The following is a 20,055-nucleotide window of genomic DNA, read 5'->3' on the forward strand; positions in this document are numbered from 1 at the left end:
TGAAATCAAGAGTTGGATGCCCAACCAACTGAGCCCCAGGTGCCCCATTTTTAGCCTTTAATTTAAACATTGTAAATGCAACATATGCACACTCCATATGAGGGCTGTGGATGATAGATATGAGTGTAAAATAAGTATTAGTTCTCTCTGCCTCCTACTGTGCATTCCCATACCCCCAGGTAACTACTGTTTGCCATTTGGAAGCGCTTAGTTTTTAAAACAGGTGTAATTGATTTTTGGTCAATGGAAGGATCATTTCCACATGTTTATGGTGTGATGGTATGCAGAGCTGGTGGTGGTGGTGGCTCCTCCCTCCACCTTATATTCAGTCAGCTTTCCATTCTCCACTCTGCATTCTCTTTCTTCAGGCTCTAGGATCAATATGGTCAGCATGTGTTCATGGCTGGGGTTTGCGGGACTTTCAGCTGACAGACCCTTTGGTTGCTGCTCTGGGACCTTGAAAGTAGCTTGTCTAGAGACTGACATGGAATAAGAGAGGCACATTTATGATAACCCTTTCTTCAGGGGCATGAAATTTGGTGTTAGATGCTTTTGTGCAGGCCAGACCTTCTAGAAGGGGACATGCTTCGTGGCTGGCATCAGGTGGGCTGAGTTAGGCTGTCTGGGAGCCACACCTGCCCTTGACTGCTGGTGACCACAGTCCCAGAGCTCATGTGCTCAAAGCTCTGTCCACTCAGCTGGTGCTTTTAGGTTATATTATGATAAAGGATCAATCCTTGAAATGCTTTTGTCAATAGGAAGGGAACTGAATGTTTTGAAAGTTTCACACTTATCTTTATGGAGGGTTAAAATGAAATAACTTTTTTTTTTCCCTATGTTAAAAAGAAGGCAGCCTCCATTTTTTACACAGTGTTCCTTAGAACACTATTACATACTCCACCAAGCCTCACAGGGAGGTAAAATGCCCCTTCCTGAATGTCTTTTCAAATCAAGAACTTGAGTTGGATGAATATTGGTTTCATGCACAGAACATTTTTTTTAAAAGATTTTATTTGAGAGAGAGAGAGAGAGAGAGAGAGAGAGCAGAAGTAGGGAGGAGAGGGAGAAGCAGTCTCCCCACTGAGCAGGGAGTCTGACGTGGGGCTCGATTCTAGGACCCCTGGGATCATGACCTGAGCTGAAGGCAGATGCTTAACCGACTGAACCCACCAGGTCCCCCTCACAAACATTTTAATGTCTGATTTTTGTTCCTGTTCATAGTCTTAGAAAATACTCAGGTTTTCATCCAGGTTCAAACTGGTCTACCATTTTTTTTCTGGGGGGGAAAAACCCCACTTTGGTTTGTTTCACTCTTTGATAACAAGTTTAATTTGGGGGCCCTGCTCAGGGTTCAGGTAAAGAGTATGGGCTGTTTTGGTTACAGATTGACAGGGTGAGCTCTTGCTTCAGACTGAATTTCTTCATATCAGGGGGAGGATCACTCATCTGTTAGCCAGCTGCCTTCATGGCTCCCGAGAGCTGCCTCAGAATTCCCTGGGAATGATGCCTCATCTCCTGGCCAAATGGTGCAGAGGGGCTGGGGACGAGTTGAGCAGATAGAACCAGGGGGAGGGGGAGCCATTCAGCAGAACTCTTGCTCCTCCACTGGCAGGCCTGGGCTGCCTGGCGAGACAGCCCAGTGGCCACCTGGCCTTTCCTCCTGCCTGACCTGCATCTTCCTGAAATCTGCTCACAACAGTTGAGTCCAGCAGCAGATGTCTGGGAGGAACGAATAGGGGATGAGCATCATTGCGCGGAGGGTATGTGTGTCTGGGAAGTGCACCTGTGATCTAGAAGTTGACCATCTCAAAGGATCTCTGTCCTGGGATGCCTGGCTGGGTGACCTCTGGCAAGTGACTTCTTTCCTTTGAGCTTCTGTGCCTCATCTTTAAAGTGGGGATAATGTGATAATAACTGTCCTCTGCTGCAGGAAGGTTGTGAGTGTCGTATGTAATGGGTGTAGCACAGTGCTTGGAATACAGTAATGTGCTTAGTTGCTCTTGGGAATTTTGGGGGGATGCAGCACATATGCGTGGACTGTGACCTAAAAATATCAAGGCAGTGTAAGAACAAGTAGGTGGCACAGACAGGTAAATGCTGCAGGAATTCAAAGCAGGGAGGAATTTCCAAGGGCTTGGGAGAGACGGGCAGTCTTCCTAGAGGTTTGAACTAGGCTTTTGAAGATAATTCTGTAGAAGGTAAAGGCAGAGCAAACTTGGTGTTTTCCACTCAGAGCCTGGGAAGAGATCTGTATATCGACTCTCCACGGCCTTTGCTTTAGACGTTGAGGGCCTTGACCAAAGCCATATGACAAATCAGTGTCTGAGCTGCAGCTGGGAGCACTTTCTTCTGTACTTTACCCATCGGTGTTCTGTCAGTTATTGTTTTTGGGTGCAAGTGACAGAAAAAGCCCCGTTCAAGCTGGCTTAAGCAGAAAACCAAAAGAAAACAATAAGAACAAAATCCCAACAACAGGGAAGGGAATGCATGGACTCCGCTTTTGAATAGATCCTTCCCCCGGTGGCTCCTGGCGTGGCATGTGCTCCTCGCCTCGCATCCAACAGAAGGAAAGAAAGCACTCCTGTCCCCTGAGTCTACCATAGGGTCACAGCCTGGTTGTGCTCGGGGTCCACCCCAACCAACCACTGTGGCTGCGGCTCCCCACCGGAGCCTTCAAGATGACACAGTCTAGGAGGTTCTTGCTGGTAGGACAGGGAGTGGCTCTTGAGAAGACAAAAGCAGCCGTGCTCACTGCTGGAACAGGTTTACACACTTCTTGTGGTCATTTTGTCCACAAAGTTAGGAGGGGCACTGTAGAGTGGCCAGGAGGTGAGGGCTTCCTTTCTCTGGAGTTCTGAGTACAAATTTTATCTAGCAGTAGCAGCAGAACTAGAAATTGGGCCCTGGCTGCCTGTGCCCCCAGGAGGAGATGAAATTGGAGTGCCCATTGTGTGGTGCTGGCACATGGCTTTGAGGGGACAATCCAAGATGGGTCTGGAGAGCTGCCTAGTGGAGTTCTGGGTCAGTGGACTGTGGTAGTTGAACTGGTGACTGCTGAGCATTCCAGAGGCACTCTGGTAAGACAAGGAGAGCTTGAAGAGGGGAGGAATCCAAGTGCCTTGAGTCCAGGGCTCAGGATGGGGATGAAAGCCTGAGTGCCTGTGTGTCCCATGTCACCCTCACTGTCTTTCTGCTCAGGCGGGGAGCCAAGTTAGTTTCCCTGCCTGCGTGACAGTCCTGGGGGGTGGGTACTCCAGAGGCAGTGTACTCCCTGGTCTGGGGCTGCCTGGAGGAGGGAGGTAGTCTTCTGGGGGTCAGTAGAAAGATGACTTCCAGGCCCCGTGGCCTTTGCTCTTTGGGTTGTGTAGAGCACACCTGGCCTGGCCTGTTTGCACCTGGTGTCTGAAATTATGTCCCTCAGAGGATTTGTGTACAGTTAATATGTGAAGTGAGTGCTCCTAAAGCAGTAAGGGATGGGAATTAGGACCTGAAGTCAAGCAGGAGAATGATTTTTATTAATTTTTAAAAATTTATTTATTTATTTATTTATTTACTTATTTATTTATGCTCAAGAATTTTATTAGTCTTTTTTTTTTCTGGTCTACTTAAACTCTGGTTTCACTCCTAGTCTGTGCTTCACACTTCAGTTAAGAATCATCTGACATGTACATCTCATCAACTGTATTCCTGCTCAATTATTTTTTTTTAAATGGCTCCCCATTACCTTTAGCATAAATTTCACCTTCATAGGACATAAAATGTCAGTGATAATCTGGTCTCTCTGAACCTGCCTGGCCTCATCTCCCACTCTCCTCACATCATAAATGAAGCTTCAACATTGACCTCTCATTTGCCCTACACATGCCACAACCTATGTCACAAACTCAGTCTACAGGGTCTCCCTCCAGCCTCTATGTCTGGTTAATTCTTATTCTTTTTTTGTATATTTTTTTTATTGGAGTTCGATTTGCCAACATATAGTATAGCACCCAGTGCTCATCCCGTCAAGTGCCCTCCTCAGTGCCCGTCACCCAGTCGCTCCATCCCCCTGCCCACCTCCCCTTCCACTATCCCTTGTTTGTTTCCCAGAGTTAGGAGTCTCTCATGGTTTGTCATCCTCTCTGATTTTTAACACTCATTTTCAGGAGAGTGATTTTTAGACAGAACACATGAGGGTGGCTTCAGCTCCATCTGCAGGGGACTCTGGGGTGTAATCTACTCTCAGAGCTGGTTCTGAGCAAAGAGAGCTGGTCTTTCATACCCCTGTGACCTTCTTCGGTTGTTGGCTTAGGGCCACCCAGAGGAATGCAAACTCCCACACGTTTTTTGAAAGCTCAGGATTTTGTAAACAAAAACACATGGGGGGTGGTGAGTACCAGAAAGAGCAAGAGGCACAGGGCTGGTGGAGCTTTGGTCTGGATGAAGCAGAGACTCTGTCTACCCCTGTAGTTTCTTCTGTTCATAAAAATCTACCACATGTGTTCTTGCTGAGAACCCATGAGCACACTTCTTCCCCATGGGGAAGAGTCCAGGGAACACCCAAGTCTGTATCTGAAGGGTCCCTGTATTAAATGGGTCTAAGTAAACTGTGTTAAACATAATTAGCTCATCACACTGAGCAGGACAGGATAGGTCTACCATGGCTACATCTGGGTGTCCAAATGATACATCAGGGACTCTCACTGTCTCTTGCCTCTGTCTTTCTATGGGCTGGCTCTATCCTCAGGTTGGTGCTGTCATTATGGTGGAAAGATGGCTGCCTGCAGCACTGGGAAGACTTAGGTCCAGTGAAAGAGAGCGCTTTGCTCTTAGGCCTCTAGTAAGGGCCATGGGATGAATCCTGATTGGGTTATATGCTCGCCCTTGAATGGATCTCTTATGTTCTGAGTGACTAGGCCTGGGCCACCCTTACCCCTGGAGGCGTGTGTGTGTGTGTGTGTGTGTGTGTGTGTGTGCGTGTGTGTATTAAACTTTCCCAAGGAACATGGAGATGGAGAGGAGACCAAGTTAATACTGGGGTCAGGCCCCAAAGCCAGGCATTGGGGACTGTGTGGTTACACCCCAAGGATCTCTTGTCCTCTCCTGATGCTCATGTTTATCTGTCTCTGACTTCAGAGGCTGGAACCAGGGGCTTGGTCTGAGGGCCAGAGTGTCCTGGAATGGTTTGCTGTGTGCATTCATTCACTTTACTTTTTCAGTTTACCATTATGAAAGTTATATGTAGGAATATTATAATATTGAGTAATATATAAACTTATAAATGTATAAAATATAAAAATATATTTTAAATATAAAACATAAAATATTTATTTATTATATATTATTACATGTATTATATTTATGTTTATTTTATACATATGTAAAATAAAAATGCAAATTACTCATAATCTCAGCTCCAGAAGAAGTCACTGTTAGTAGCTTGGGGAATATCACTCTCTAGATACCCCTCTCTCCAGCTCAGTGAACCAAATTTCTATCTCTTTCTTTAACGTCTGGATGAAATCACTCCAGTCCCTATCTTTTTTTTTTTTTAAATTTTCATTCCAGTCCCTATCTTTTGGGACAGCAAGAAGTCCCATTTTGTCTAAGTAGTAACTCATCACCTCTTGCCCTGAGCCCATCCATCCATGTGTCCATTCATGTAGTTTTTACTGAGTGCCTATTAAAGATAAAGAGCATGCCATAGGCACCTGAGGTGTGTTGGTGATTGAAATAGGCTAAGATGCTGCCCTTGTAAGGTTCAGGTAGTAGATGATGAACCCAACCACTAAACCAATGGTTTCACCTATGACAAGATGCTAGGTTCCATGGAAAGGGAAAAGGCTGGAGCAGGTTGAGGGGTCAGGATGAAGGCTGCAGGTACAGCAGTGCCTGAGGGAGGACCTCCCCAGGGAGGCAGGGCTGGAGCAGGAACATGAAGGAGGAAGGTGGCCATCTGGGCAAAAAGAATCACAAGCAGAAGCAATAGCCATGTGAAAAAGTTGGTAAAGTGTCTGGAATGTTCTAGGAGGAGAAAGGAGGCCAGATGAAGGGAGCCAAGTGAATGGCAGGGTCTGTGTGTGGAAGGTGGTGGGCCAGCTGGAAGCAGAGTGGGTTAGTGCCACACAATGGGAGTCTGGGAGGCTGTGAGGACGTTGGCTATAATGACACAGAATGGCGAGCCAGGGGAACATGCCATTCTGCTGGAGGAGAGGAGCCTCTGACTTGTGCAACCTGGATGGGGGCTCTACATTTCCCCCAGGGGCTTCCTCCTGCTGCCATAGCTGGCACACTGGGCAGGGCACCCTCCTCCATGAGGACTGGCACAGGACTGAGCACAGGACTGAGCCCAGGCTGGCTGGGGGATTCAGAGGAGAAGTGGCTTTATCACCATTGAAGGAAAATATGGGCACATGTGTGATGGGTGTGTAAATGCACATGGAAGGTAAAAAAGGCCCAGGCACAGGACTGAGCCCAGCCTGGCTGGGGGATTCAGAGGAGAAGTGGCTTTATCACCACTGATCATTTATCACCATTGATAAATGGTGTGATGGGTGTGTAAATGCACATGGAAGGTTAAAAAAGGCCCGGGCATTATACAGTGCTGGGCAGGAAGCAGGACTTGGTGCAAGGAAGGGGAGACTTCCTCCCCTTGTTTCTGTGTTGTGGCTGCAGTCTTGTCAAAGGTTGTGGCTTGAGCAAGGTGCCTCTCTCTGGGTTCCCACAGTTCCTCAGCTGCAACGTGGCCTGTCCTCACCTCACTGCCTCTGCTTGCGGCTGGCATTCTTAGTCTTTCCCTCTCCTCGCACCCCCCTCCACCTCCACCCAGCTGCTGACCTTCTCTGTAAGTCTCCCATTCATTTTCCCTGAGATCAGGGATCTGCATGGTTTAATTAACCACCCCGACCTTACCCTACGTGGTAGATCATAACATTGGCTCTAAATAAAGTAGAAAGGTGCTAGTGTGCTATTCCAGCTCGTGGGGGAATGTGTATGGGATGTGGTGTTCCTGTCTGCTCTCCAGGTGGTCGCCACGGGTCTGTATGCATGGTTGGGAAGACAACGGTGGCTCTGTTCCTTGGGGGAGATTCTGCTTTGCTTTGCACTTGTAGCCACTGTCCAGAGCCATTGTCCAAATCCAAACTGTTGCTTCATGATTTCAGTTTACACTTGTTCAGTCATTCAACAAATGTTTTTGGAGCATCAAGGCCCTTACCATGCTGGAAGTTGAAAGCATACAGATGATTTTAACCAAAATCTTGACCCCTGGGTAACACATTCTTGTAAGCTGGGGGAAGTGTTCCAGTGTATGGGATTGTAATCATTATCATCATCATCATCGTCGTCATCATCGCCATTATCTCTTCATTATCACCATCATCTCATCATCACCACTGACATTCGTTCTAAGTTGTCTAAGCATTCTACATGCATTAACTTACTTAATCCTTACAAGCATTCTAGGAAGCAGGTGCTATTGTGATTCCCATTTTCCAGATGAGAAAATCAAAGCACAAAGAGATTTAGTAATGTGCCCAAGGTCACACCACTAAAAAGTGTCAGAGCAGGGATTTGAATGCTGGTGGTTTGGATTCCAGAAACGGAGAAGTAGCTATGGCTGTCAGTGCATTACCATGTCACTCAATATTCTGATGAACATTGGTTTCATGAGATGTTAATAAACATTCCAGGAAGTACAGGGGTAGTTAAATGGTTTAGGAAATGCTGGGCCAAATAGAGAAATAAACAGCCTTTTATTGCAGGCCTTCTCAGAGCCTTTAGTTTGCTAAAATATGAATCCCTAATGGCAGCACTTCCCAAACTTGGCTGCATGCTTTGGGGGTGGGAACCCCTATCAACATTGCATGGGACTGGTATGTCATTGGATAAAATTTAAGAAAGGCTGTCTTGTGGCTTGTTTTTCCTTACCATTCTTACTTTAAGTTTTCTTTATCTTTCAGTGACAACTGCTGGGGTATTCTTTTACCATTCATTCTACTCATGTAACCCACCCAGTGTGGGTGGGGGATTTCATGCAGAGGATATTGTTCTGACACTTGATGCTTGATAGCATTTGTCATTGGCAGTAATGACCCTGGTGTGGAGTGGGGCAGTCAAGCACTGAGCTGGACTGGTGGAGTGGCCAGAAGGGCAGGAGGGTGCCAAGAGGTCAGCTAATACAGGCCACGTGTGGTCTACTGAAATCCCATGTGGCAATTCAAGGCAAGGGCCATGTCTGGGGTCTCAGACAAGGTGTGGGGTCCAAGCTGTGGTTTGGCCGTAGTATCCAGGATGGACCTAGGAGCAGGATGTCCACAGTGTCTACAGGTCTAGTCTAGGCCATGGCTTCATCTGTCAATGGGGCTCACTGTTAATTCCAGCCAGAGTGGCTTTGCCCTCCTCTGGCTCTTGGCACCTTCTCTAGGGTGGACCATAAAGGCCAGAAGATTTTTGCTGATTCCTGAATGAAGCAGGAATGAAGCAAGACCCAAGTTTTTCTTTCAAGCTACACTTGTAGGGATCCTCCTGGGACAGTTTCCATGCCTGATTGTAAGATCTTCAGCGCAGAGAAGGCTCATGGGGCAAGAGTTTAAGGCAACAAGTAGTCCTGAACTGCTGAGAATGAAGTTTGAATTCAGTCTGATGAGTCAGTTTCTTGGAATCCAACTCTGAGAGAAAAAGAATGAAGGATAGCAAGTGAGTTTTCAAGAGAAGGAATATGAGAGCTGAAATTCTTCTTTTTCTTTTCTTTTTTCTTTTCTTTTCTTTTCTTTCTTTTTTCTTTTCTTTCTTTCTTTCTTTCTTTCTCTTTCTCTTTCTTTCTTTTCTTTCTTGTCTGCTTTCAAATTTATATTTAAATTCTATATTTAAATTCATTTTTCTCGCTGTCTCATTTATGGATGACTTCTTACCATCAGTAACACCGTGGTTGGTTGGAAATGAACCAACCCACAACAATTCAGAGGTGCAAAAAATTATGGTAGTTAGCATATAGTGTAATATTGGTTTCAGGAGTAGAATTTACTGATTTTTCCTTTACGTATAACACCCAGTGCTCATCATAACAAGTGAGAACTGAAATTCTGTAGAAAAAGAATGGGCAGGACTGAGTGGGAGTTGGCGTGCAGGCACTACAGGCCTCTCTGGGAGATGATCAGGTGCAGTCATCATCGAGGCTGAGTTGGCTAGTGGCCTCCCAATGTCCATCCTTCCTTTCTGGAAGCATTGCTCTCTAGCAGGTCTCAGCCTCCCTTGCAGCTAGGTGAGGTCATCTGACTGAATTCTGCCCCATGTAGTATAAGGACTATTACATGGTAATTCAGAAAATGACCATAAATGGGAGGGAAGACCCTTCATCTCCTCTTTCTTCTGGCTGCTTAGAATGCAGACATGATGTCTGGACTCGAACAACCATCTTGGACCATGAGGTGACATGCCAAGGATGGTGAAGTACAAAGACAGAAGGTGACACTGTGGAGCCACCACACCAACTATAAGCTGTCCATCTCCAGACTACTTGTATGTAAGAGAGAAATAAATCTCTGTCTTCTTTTAAGCCACTGTTGTTTGCAGGGGGCTGATGGAGGGGGTTCTATAGATCAACAAAACAGAGACAGCCATAACTCTACCTTTCTATCCTAGATGGGTGATGGCCTGAGAAGTAACATTCTGGAGATCTGAGGTTAGAGTAGAAACACTGAAGGCCTGGGGTGGTGATATGTTCTCCTGACTGGCTTGGGCTGCCGCTGTCCACAGCCTCACGGCACTCCTCCTTTTTGGCCAAAGTGGTGAAAGAGATGGACAGGGGATGGGGCGGGGGGCAGAGAGATGGGGGCTTGATGACTGGTCCTCATGAGACCAGACTGCCAAATATCTTGCTCTGAAAAGGGAACACGTTTCATATGGACAAGATGGAAGGACTGCTTGTTCCCTTTGGAAAGTTCTATTAAAATGACCAACCCAGACACACTTTAATATTAATGGGAAATTCCGCCTGTTGTTTATGAAATCATTTTAGAGTTGATTTTAAAAGGAGAGGAGAGAGAGAGAAAAAGCCGTTTGTTAGCTAAACGAAGCCCAGACAATTATTTATAGATGCATCTGAGTGGCTTGTTTTAACATGGAGCAACTGTCTGAAAAGACTCCACTTTGACACCGGTAAGCACCCCTGGCACTAAGAATAAATTTATGAATGTCTTTTATGAGAGTCAACACACTAGACAAATAACTCCACAGACCGCCCTTCACATCGAGAACCAGAACAAAGACAGTCGTATTCGCCATTTGCTCAGGGCAGGCACGGCGCCAAGCAGCGCAGCCCTCACTGGGCCGGATGTTCCCCTCCAGCTAATGTGATTCCTTTGGGCACTGCCACGGTGGCAGGCAGACGCCTGGTTTATTTCCATTCCTCCACTTCTCCGATTTGTTTGGGTAGCTAAATATCTCTTTCCCAGGAGAACATCTGCTCTTTTAAAAATGGAAAAAAAGCAGGAAGACCTCCAAGCTGTTAGACTGGAACTCACCCTCTGGTGAGACAGACCAGAACCTCATATAATGTGGCTTCTGGGGTCTGTGCCACATCTCAAGAGAGGGTGCAAGGTACCCAAGCATCTGTAGGGCTCCTGGAACTCTACTCAGTTGAACGGCCTTCAAGGCAGTTCATATTCTGTGCTGTGATGCCTTACGCTTATTCACTGCTCTGACCAGGTGGAGGTCATTTTTCTCGCTGTCTCATTTATGGATGACTTCTTACCATCAGTAACACCGTGGTTGGTTGGAAATGAACCAACCCACAACAATTCAGAGGTGCAAAAAATTATGGTGGAAAACCCTCAAACTTGTCAGTTAAAGGCACTGAAATGCTTCTGAGTGAAAACAATCTCTGTAGGGGAAAATAGTCTTTCAGAGCTCTTTTTCTTTTGTCCCCCCTGCCCTTTCTTGGGGGCTCTGGGTGCTAGGGGATGCTCACATGCCATTGTGGCAGCATGGGGGGAGGAACCTCCTGTTGCAGCTATCCCATGGGGTTTGCTGTGGTGTGGCTGATCGGGCCTGGTCCCTGACACCCTGGCTGGGTCATGCCAAGGGAGGTGGGGTTGCTCCCCTTCCTGGTCAGTTTGTGGGTCATGCCAGCACCCACTAGTGAATTCTCTGATATATCTATTTCTTTTAGCAGTGAGCTGCCAGTGTTTGGATGCAGCCTGGTCCCACCTTGTGGGTCATTGTGGGTTCACTGACACTCATTCCTAGGAGCATCTAACTATGCCAGGTGACATTTCTATTTTCCTTGTTTTTTCCTGTGGCCTCTCCTTGGATTGCAGATGGCAGCCTTCTCTCTGTATGTTCACAGGGTCATCCCTATGTTCACTGACACCCCTGCTGGCTCTCTTCTTATGAGGATACCAGTCATATTGGATTAGGGCCTTATTCTAATAGCCTTGTATTTTTAAAAAATATTTTATTTGTTTATTTATTTTAGAGAGAGAGTACAAGTGGGAGGAGGGGTGGAGGGGCAGGGAGAGAGATGGAGGGGGAAAGATTTTCAAGCAGACTCCACACGGAGCGGGGAGGCTGATCCCACGATCCTCCACACAGAGCGGGGAGACTTGATCCCACGATCCTGACATCATGACCTGAGCTGAAACCAAGAGTCTATGCTTAACCAACTGAGCCACCCAGGTGCCCCTCTAATTGCTAATTTTAGTGCAGTTACCACTTTAAAGATCTTAACTCCAAATATTACATTCTGAGATACTGGGGGTTGAGACTTAAATCTATGACTTTGAGGGGACATGAATACAACCCAGAACAGTTCCCTTGCCCTCCATGTATCTGGGCTTTCTAGGCATTCTCTTTTCTTGCTGGGCCCTCCCTCCCTGGTACCCCTGGCCAACGCCCGGGGAGGGGTGGGGTGGCTGGGTCCTTCAGAGATCAGGTACTATGCGGCCTCGTCTGTGTCTCTCTCTGGTTCTCCAGACCAGAAGGGCTTTTCCTTCTTCCTGCTGGAGAGGAAGCCTGGAGGACTCCCCTCCTGTCAAATCTTGGCTTTTCTCCAAATATAGCTAATATGTTCAGACCCTGACGTGTTGTTCTTTGCAGGGGAAGCAGTTTGGAATTTAGAATTCCTTTTATTAACAAAGCCTGACTTTCAAAACAGTTTTCTTGCTGCTGCCATTACAAATCTTATTAGAAGTTCACAGCTCAGCAACTGCTTGGCCCTCTGAAGCCATGAGTGGGGAGAGAGCTGCAGGACAACTCGATATATAGGGAATGGAACAAAAATCGGTACAATATCATCAGAATTACAATTTCTGCTTCATTTGTCATATGACTCAATTTATTATTTTTTTTAGTTCAAAAAAATTTTTTTTGTGTGTGGAAAAATAACACATGTTCATTTTACGAAATTTGGTAAGTAAGTTCAAAGAGAAAAGTCATGCTTAGGCTTAACATACAAAAGACACATAGAGTTTTGACCTATTTCCTTCCTATCTTTCTCCTGAGGATAATTTTGACTTTATTTCTAATTTATTTTAATTAATTTGTTCTTAAGATTTTTAAGAAAGATTTTATTTATTTATTTATTTATTTATTTATTTATTTATTTACTTACTTACTTACTTACTTATCCGCGAAAGAGAGAGAGCGAGCGAGCTCATGTACAAGTGTGGGGAGGGGCAGAGGAAAAGAGAATCTCAAGTCGACTGTGCACTGAGCATGGAGCCCGACATGGGGCTTGACCTCATGGCCCTGAGATCATGACTTGAGCCAAAATCAAGAGTCAGATGCTTAACTGACTGAGCCACTTAGGTGCCCCTAGACTATATTTTTAACATAATTTGTATTTTAAAAACTGGTAATACTTTCAAATGGTTAAAAAACAAAAACAATACACAAAGATATACAGTAAGAAGTCCTATGTACACTCTGATTTCTCCCCTTTCTTACACAAAAGTTATTTGTGTTCTAGAGCATTCTGTACCTTTCCCACATCAGCACTTCTTTCATAGCTTCCTGCAGCCCAAACACCCAGCTGTCTTCCTCCCAAGCTGTGACACTTTGGGCAAACACTGTCACCAGCCTGGGTCAAGCTTCAGCAGTGATGCAGGTCTTTGAAGTTTTGGGGGTTAATGCTACTTGTCCCCTTTTCTCTCTAGTAACAAACCCTGCCACCTGCTGCCTCATGGTAGCCCTGGCCACAAGTATGGACACATGGTTTAAGTCTGGGCAATCAGATAGTTGCCCTGCTGATAGTCATTGGTTCTGGGATGGTCATGTGCTCTTGGTACTGGTGGGAATGCCTGCCTCTCGCCTCTCTGGGCTTGCTGTGTTGGTGTGGTATGAGCTTGGGGCTGCTCATGGTCATTTTCCCCAATGTGTGGAGGACGCGTCACTGGTAGGATAGACGTGGCCACCATTCAGAGTGAAGCAGAGGAGAGATATAAAATGCTCTGATGACTCCTCAGAGTTCTGGATTCAGTGCTGCCATGGGATCCATCCCTCTCTCTGAGTTGTGAGGGTTTAAGCTGCAACTCTGTCACAGCTGGGGGAGTCCTAATTGTACCAAGTTCAGTAAAGACATTCAGGGAAGGAGGGGAGTTCACCAAGAGGTGAGGGTTAAGGGCATAGGCCCTGGAATCAGACTGGCTGGGTGCACATCCTGCCTCCACCACTTAGAATGTGGCCTTGGGCACACCATGTAGCCTTGTCATGTCCATTTTTGCACTTGCAGGGTGACAGGATTGGATGACTTGGTGTGTGTCAAGTGTGCGGCACAGTGCCTGGGTCATGGCAAACCAGTGATAAATGGTATTGTTGTATCCACCTGCTTGTATTTCCCAGATGCCCTGTCATGCTCACCAGCCCCACATCCATCCTGCCCAGGCCCACCCTTCCTTCTCACCATCCCAGTGTGGAACATTCACTTGAGTTGCACCAGGCAGGGAGCGTCAAGATAGTAGGAAGTGATGGCTAGAGATTTTTCAATCAAGGCTGGGCATACAGACAAAGACCAGTTTCAAATGAAAAGGACTAAAATAGAGCAAAATTTTAAGGATGGACTGAGAATGTACAGCCCTGATATACACACACACAGGAGACCATCTTTTCTCCTTCAAGAGTTTTCTTCCTTTAGTGAGGGCCTCTCATTAAGATGTTTTTCCCAATACTAAGTTGTTTATTTATTTTTTAATCTCCCTATGTTAGTTTGCTAGGGTTGCCATTCAAAGTACCACAGACTGGGTGGTTTAAACAACAGAAATATATTTCGTCACAGTTCTGGAAGTCCCAGCTCAAAGGTGTCAGCAGGCTGGTTTCATTCTGAGGCCTCTCTCCTTGGCTTGTAGATGGCCTTCTCTCTGTGTCCTCACATGGGCTTCCTCTGTGTGGATTTACGTCCTAATCTCTTGTGAGGACACAAGTCATCTTGGATTATGGTCCACCCTAATAACTTCATTTTAATTTACTTTGTTATAAAGGGCCTGTCTCCAGATATAGCCCTATTCTGAGCTACTGGGGGTTAGGACTTCCCTGATTTGGGGGACACACAGTTCAGCTCATACAACTCCCCAAAAGGGACTTTTCACTGCTGCCCTACCTCTCAGACATCTCTCCTGCTCAGCAGCCCCCTTCCCGAACCCTAGACAGACACCACAACATGGTATTTTGGTAGAAGCAGCAAAGGGGCTTTCATCAGAGTCCTGGGCTCCTGAAAAGTGAGCACTGTGAAAAGCCCTCCTGAAGTGGGTGGGCGTGGAGATGAAGAGGTGTGGGCAGGAGTATTTTGGGACTGTTTGTCCTTCACATGTATTAAAGACTGGCTTAGTTTAAAATGGAGTCTTTCCTATTTTTTTTAAATTGTAGTTTTGAAAGAGAGTGGATGATGAATGTGTGTGCACAGGAGCCTGTCTTGGGGTAAAAAATAAGCCAGTGGACAGTTCCATAACTGGATGGAGACAATCTCAGGGTGCTGAATAAAGGAACATGGCAAGCTTCTTGCCCTTCTGTTTTCTAATTCCTCCAGAATATTTTTAGCTGATCTGTCATTTTTATCTTAGAATCATAGGAGGGATGGTTTCATTTGGTTTGTCACCAGGAGAGCTAAGATAGTTGATTGTCATCGTGACACAGTGGGGATAAGGGATGAAGAGCACCCCTTTTGTTTTGACTGCTAGGAGCTGAACTTGCAGCCCAGAGACCATTACTGTGTAGGGCGGGCATCTGCTGGCTTGTGAGTGAACTTCCTCAACACCTCCCTCTGCTAAGCCTTCCTTTTCCATACCTATAATTTCATTTTATTTTTTTTGTCATTAGATTAGATATATTTGTATCAGCTGTTTTCAAATCCATTCATATATCCATCTCTCCATATATAGAAAATTATGTATATAAAGATATATATAAGTACATATCTATATTTATATATAAGTGTATATAAATATTTGGAAATATTTTCTTGTATCTCGATATGATGTTGGAAGCAATCCAGCTTTAACCTTATAATTGGAGGTGGAGCCTCATAAATATTGTACCCAACCGTGTTTAGCTCGTATCTTTCAGATTGAGATTAAGAATAAAAAACAGAGATTTTTTTCAAAACGACAAACATGCTTTTGTTGGCTTCAAAACATACTCTTTGTGTAGATATCTTTGACCATACACATCTGCAAAGATATGTATGCACACACATATATAAACATTAAATATATTGCACCATATATTTAGGATTCTCTCATTTGGCATGATTTGGATTTGTGAGACGTTTTGTTTAGTGAAATGTTCTGGTTAATTGTGAAATGTTTTTTTATGTCATTTAAAAACTATCATACAAACAAGAATGTGGTAAAACATCTAGCTCTGAAGTTACAGTGGGGAGAATTGGAGCGCCTTTCTCTGTCTTTCAGGAGGTGCTTCACTCTTGGAATGATGCATGTAGCTGTATCAATGGACTAGAGATAAACTATTTAATTCTGGACCTTTCTGTTAAGTTAGAGGAATATATACCAGAAATTGCAAATGTGTGGTTTGGGGCTGTGTTTTATACTGATGGCACATATGTGAAGTTTTTTTTTATGGTGCTTGAAATTTTAAAAATGAGGTACGAACATTTAAAAATTGAGAATTCACATGATCTGGATTTGAGGCTAATCTTGAGTGATCAGTGGTCCTAGACTCCAGAGATCCTGCTTGATTCTCTGACCTTCCTAGTCTCTGATGGTATTTGAGATTGCAATTCCTGAACATGTCTTCCTAGTTTATTGCAAGTTTTTAATAAGCAGTGATTAAATTCTTAAAATAACCTGTTTTATGTCTATTTATTTATTTTTCAAAAGAGAATCCAATCCATTATCTCCTGGTTGCAGCCCTGTGGGTTAGGCAGAGCAATAAATAGCATTGCAGCCATTTCCCAGATGGAGATAGCACCTTCCATATTTAATGGTCCCTAATGCTCTTCAGGAAGCAGTTTGAGGTTTTGTCATTCATGAATTTATAAAACCTCTTTGAGACTCTTAATTATAGGAAACAAACAGGGTCACTGAAGGGGAGGTGGGTGGGGGGATGGAGTAACTGGGTAATGGGCATTAAGGAGGGCATGTGATGTCATGAGCCCTGGGTGTTACATGCAATTGATGAATCACTAAACTCTACCTCTGAAATTAATACTATGCTTATGTTAATTAAATAAAATTAAATTAAAAAATAAAACCTCTTTTGTTGTTATATACACTCCCCCCCAATGAAAATATATTTGCTGTTTTTTCTGATTATATAAACAATAAAACCTTAATGAATGCAGAAGTGAATAAAAATAAAGTAAAAATTACCCAAAATGTCTTCACACAGAGATAATCACTGTTAATTTGGTAAACTCACTTTAGAAGCCCCCTAAACATATCTGTGGATGTCTGTAGATATATAAATTTACCTAAATGAGATAATATTAATGATGAGTCTTAGGACTTACTTTTCATTTCAGTCAGGAATACATCACAGACAGCTTTCCATATCTTTACATTGAGATGTATATATCATTTAAGCAACACAGCATTTTATGTTAGGCATGCACTGAGATATTTTTACCGAGGCATCTTTAATCAGTCCTCCCTAGTCAGGCATGTAGGATGCTTCCATTTTTTCATTATAAACAAGATTGTGATGAACATCCTTGTATATGTATCTTTGTCCACTGGTTCAGTGAACCCATAAGAGTAAATTACTAGTTTGAAACTGTGTATCTGTGCACATTTTAACTATTGACAACTCTGGAGAGAATATTCTTCAAATCCATGTGAGCTCTTGGATTTGAGAAACAAGTTAATATTGGTGGTGTCCTAGTTTCTCCAAGTACAAGCTTTATGACCAAGGACATTAAAAAATTTAACAAAGCTTTATTGACTATATTTTCTGAAGACTAAGCAATATGTAAAGGCAAATAAAACATGATTCTGGTCTTTCTTGAGCTTGACCCCAGTGTAGAAGCACCCCCTCCCACACACACACTCACATATAATTAACTGTAATACAATATATTAAGTGCTGAACTTTCACGAAAATTAGTCAGAAAGCAAAATGGGTAATTATGCCTGGAAAAGTCTGAAGGGATAATATTCCTGCTAAACCTTGAAGGATGAGTAGGGTTACAGCAAGCAGAGGTGACCAAAGGTATCTCAGATGGAAAGAAACATGGGATGGCCTGATGGTTCAGAGGTTCAGGGAGACGTGTTGGTATCCTGGTAGGGCTAGATCTTAGTAGTGAGATGTGAAGAGCCTTCCTTGGGGAGTGAGTTTGTAAAGACCCCCTGGTCTCCTCTTTCTCAGTCATGTAAATAAAAATATTGCCCATTTCATAGAGTTGGAGGATTTTAAAAGGTAATGAGTGTAAGATACTTAAAATGGTGTCTGGCACATACTAAATGCTCAATAATTAGGTCTCTTTATTATTATCTATTCCCTTCACAGTTTATCTGAATGTTCCTTTCAGCCATTAGGTTTCTTTATTTTTTTTTAGTTTTGTTGTTTTTATTTTTTCAGATTATAAGTATTTATTTATTTTTTTAAAATTTAAGTTCAATTTGCCAACATAGCCATTAGCTTTCTGAACAGAAGTCCAGTCATCTCCCTGGGCAGTGTTCCTATGCCCCTCCTCTAGGTGAGCTCTCTCAACCATCTCCAGCTCCATGGTGATCGTTCCTGAGACTTCTTCAGATATGGAGAGAGAGAGAGAGCAAAGAGGCTCACCATATTTGGTTTCAATATCTTAACTCTGAAAGTTTGTTACTATAGGACTCTTGGAAATCAAACTGGACTTCTAATTTGGAAATAAGGAAAATCCATATAATTCAAATATTTTCCATGATGTGCTATAAATTTTTAGGTCCAGGCAATAGTGTTGTCTCAAGCTGATGAAATGGAAAAACCCACTGTTCCTTTCCTGTGGAAGACTTTGTTTTGCTACCAGCCACAGCTGTGCAATTTCAGACAATCCTTTCATCTTCCTGAGCTTTAGGTTCATCATGCTATTGATGATGATGATGGTGGTGGTGATGATGATGATGAAGAAGAAGAGGAAGGAGCAGCAGCAGAAGCAGCATACTTGCCCTAGTGAGAGAGTCATGTGCCAGTCTCTCAACACAGATTATTTAATCTTATTTAAAACTCATCACAACCCTAAGGGATTGGTACTGTTATCCCCATTTTCCTAATGAGGAAACTATGGCCCAAAGGCAATAACTCAAGTTGTTTAAGACCATATAACTAGTAAGTGTCAAAGTCCAGTTCAAATTCAGGGCAATTTAACTCTAGAAACCAATAGTCATTGCCACTGTCTCCCAGTGTTTTTTTTGTGGGGAGAAATAAAGAGGTTTGTTGAGATGACCTCAAAGGGTGCTTTAAACTCTATAATCCACAGTCTGAGGAAACATGCCCACCACTATCCAAAGGTTGTTGATATTATTGAATACAATGTGAGATCTTTGTCACAAACATGTTGTTCTAGCCCCCCTGGTGGAGCCGGGTAAGACAGCATGCACAGAGGATGGAAAGTTGGTGTCATAGGCACCTATATTTACTCTGCCTCAGAGTAGGAAGGGTGGAGGGACAGTTCCTGCTGTCCACACTCCTTGGTGCCCGGTGGGGTTAAATTCATCATTTGATTTGGGAGATTTTGTTCCTACTGGTTTGAGTCACACCTGAGGGAGTTGCTTTTTATAGACAAGCTAGGGTGTTTTCTGCAGGCAGAGCAGCTTCACAGACACCTGGGAGCCAGCGTGGACTCGGGAAGGGCATCAGTCTGAAGTTACCCAGATCGTTCACCTCTTGGAGCTACCCTGGTGAAGAGAAGCCAGCAGCTGTTGCTCCCCCTGGCAGGGTGGGGGGTGGGTGTTCTCAGCCCAAGTAGAACTGTATTTACCAGCATATTAGAGAGGGGTTGCTTTATTGATGTGCATAGGAGGCTTTTTTTTCTGGCCTCGGGATTCACAAACCTGCGTGTGAATCCAGGATCTGTCACACTGCTTAGAAAGGACCTGGATGTGGATATGTTTCCTAACTGGAGAAGGTATTTAGGAGTCTTAGTGTCAGTGGGGCTAATTTTTTCAGTTGAGATGTAACATGCATAGGTAAAGTATAATAATCTTTTGGTGTGTGGTGACATCTGTGTAACATAAGACATACCATGTTAGCCATTCATAAGTACACAATTCAGTGGTGTTGGATACATTCAGTGTTATGGAGCCACCTCTTTCATCATCTCCTGCCAAAGCTCTGCCTGTTGAACAGTAACACTCTATTCTCTCTCCAGCCACTGGGAACCTCTGTTCTACTTTCTTCCTCCATGAATTTGCCTATTCTAAGTACCTCGTGGAGGTGGAGTCATGCAATATTTGTCTTTCTGTGCCTGGCTTATGTCCCTTAGCAGGATGTTGCCAAGGTCGGTGTTGTACCAGAGATCAAAATTTCATTCCTCAGAGCTGAATAGTATTTCCTTCATTGCATGTATATGCCACATTCCACCCCCCTCACATTTTTTACTGTGGCAAAATACATCTAACACAGAATTGACCATCTTAACCATTTTTTAAT

At 44.1% G+C, this 20,055-nt stretch overlaps 1 long non-coding RNA gene across 1 annotated transcript in view; it reads left to right on the top strand.

Moving 5' to 3' along the window:
* Positions 1 to 1,543: 1,543 nt before the first annotated feature.
* The window catches only part of LOC121487799, a 72,036-nt gene continuing 53,524 nt past the window's right edge, over positions 1,544 to 20,055 (top strand). The window contains exons 1-2 of the long non-coding RNA XR_005986916.1: positions 1,544 to 1,760; positions 9,361 to 9,498. This is a non-coding gene — a long non-coding RNA (uncharacterized LOC121487799). The remainder of the gene's footprint in view (positions 1,761 to 9,360; positions 9,499 to 20,055) is intronic.

The sequence above is a fragment of the Vulpes lagopus genome, chromosome 3 (genome assembly GCF_018345385.1).
Source record: "Vulpes lagopus strain Blue_001 chromosome 3, ASM1834538v1, whole genome shotgun sequence".
Lineage (NCBI taxonomy): Eukaryota > Metazoa > Chordata > Mammalia > Carnivora > Canidae > Vulpes > Vulpes lagopus.